General features: G+C 42.4%; 1 pseudogene; it reads left to right on the top strand.

Moving 5' to 3' along the window:
• Positions 1 to 790: 790 nt before the first annotated feature.
• Positions 791 to 1670, top strand: LOC103197207 (annotated as a pseudogene).
• Positions 1671 to 2052: the final 382 nt, after the last annotated feature.

Raw genomic sequence — 2052 nt, 5'->3', positions numbered from 1 at the left:
CGGAGCTGACTCATAGTGACGCCTCCTTGGGTTTCTGAGGCAATTTCACTAAGGAAGCAGATTGCCCAACCTTCCTTCTGAGGAGTGGCTGAAACTCACCAGCCTTCTGGTTAGCAGTCAAATGCTTTAGGCACTATACCACCAGAGCTCCTAATATATAGTTATGGCTGTAAGTATAAAAAGGAGGCCTGGTAATGCAGTGGTTAAAGCATTCAGCTTCTAACCAAAAGTTTGGCAGTTCAAACCCACCAGTTGGTCCTTGGTAGAAAGATGTAACAGTCTGCTTCCATAAAGATTTACAGCCTTGGAAACCCTGTGGGCAGCTGTACTCTACCCTAAAGGACCACTATGAGTCTGAATTGACTTGATGGCCATGGGTTATACGTATAAAATAATTTATGAATCTTCCCCCTGATCCACAGTAAATTCCTTTCAAGATTTTATTTTCCTTGCCCAAGAAGCTTTTTAAAACTGAGATGAAAAACCATAAAATTGGAGACCTAGTTTTATGAGATTGAGTTATGGTTGATCAAATATTGAAAAAGACCTGTCTGAGATTCATAAATGTGCAAAGTCCAAGTTGATTCACAAAATTGTTTCTGTGTTTGACCTTTTTTACAGCCTGAACATACAGTGTAAAAATAGACTATTGACTTTCAGAGCTCTGTTAGTCTTCTTCGTATCTATGATTCACCTTGTACCACAAAAGGACGTCTTCTGCCGTAACTTCATTTAGAGAATTTCCTACTGCACTGAATAAAGCCCCTGGCCAGATATCATTCCACTTGTCATGCCTCTTCTTAATGACACAAACATAGAATCTCTGACATTCCTTCTCACTGGGATCCCTGGGCTGGAGAAGAGTCACATCTGGATATCCATTCCTTTCTAATCTGTGTACCTTCTTTCTCTCCTGGGTAACTGTACCATCCTCTTCTTTATCAAGACAGAGCCAAGCCTCCATGAACCTATGTACTATTTCCTTTCCATGCTCTCTATCTCTGACTTAGGATTGTCTCTCTCTTCCTTACCTACCACTTTGGGACTATTCTTATTTGGGGTCCATGAGATTCATGTAGCTGCATGCTTTGCCCAAGAGTTCTTCATTCTTCTGTTCACAGTCACTGAAGCCTCTGTGCTGTCTGTAATGGCATTTGATCGCTACGTGGCCATCGACAACCCTCCGAGATACAGCACAATCTTAACCAGCTCCAGAGTTATCAAAACAGGAGTATTAGTGACTTCTAAAAATGTTCTTCTAATTCTTCCTCTTCCCTTTCTCTTGCAATGGCTGAGATACTGTCATCAGAAACTGTTCTCACACTCCTACTGTCTCCACCAGGATGTGATGAAGTGGGCATGCTCTGACAACAGAGTTAATGTTATCTATGGACTCTGTGCTGCCCTTTCTGCCATGCTGCATTTAATGTTTATTACTTTCTCTTACTTAATGATCTTAAAGACAGTATCAGCCATTACAACACCTAGAGAGCAGTTTAAGGCCTTTAACACCTGCATCTCTCACATCTGTGCAGTGCTTATCTTCTACGTACCCATGTTGAGTGCAGCGATCTCCATCGTTTTGCCAGGAATACGTCTCCTATGTTTTCCTGTTGGTGCCACCCCTGATGAATCCCATCGTATACTGTGTGAAGACCCACCAAATCTGAGAAAAAGTGGAGGGGAAATTTTGTCCCAAGAGAAGTTGATCAAAAGAATGAGGACACAAATGAATTTATAAGTGATTACTATATAAACTATGAAATGTTTATCTGGAAGAAAGAATGATATAGTGGAACTGACTTGGGTTGTATAGTCAGACAGAGCACATAGAAGGGGTGGCTTTGATACTCACTATCCTTACCCTTATGCCCTAGTGCCCTTTGTTGTTAAGTGCCATCGAGTCGTTTCCGACTCATAGTGACCCCATGCACAGCAGAACGAAACACCGCCCAATCCCGCGCCAGCCCCACAATCCCTGCTATACTTGAGCCCATCATTGTAGCCACTGTGTCAATCCATCTCGTTGAAGGCCTCCCCCTCTTTCATCGA

This window comes from Orycteropus afer, unplaced genomic scaffold (assembly GCF_000298275.1).
Source record: "Orycteropus afer afer isolate SDZICR_OR568_19922 unplaced genomic scaffold, OryAfe1.0 scaffold00074, whole genome shotgun sequence".
In the NCBI taxonomy this organism is placed as follows: domain Eukaryota; kingdom Metazoa; phylum Chordata; class Mammalia; order Tubulidentata; family Orycteropodidae; genus Orycteropus; species Orycteropus afer.
The sequence above is the reverse complement of the archived record's forward strand: the minus strand, read 5'-3'. Positions and strand labels throughout refer to the sequence as shown.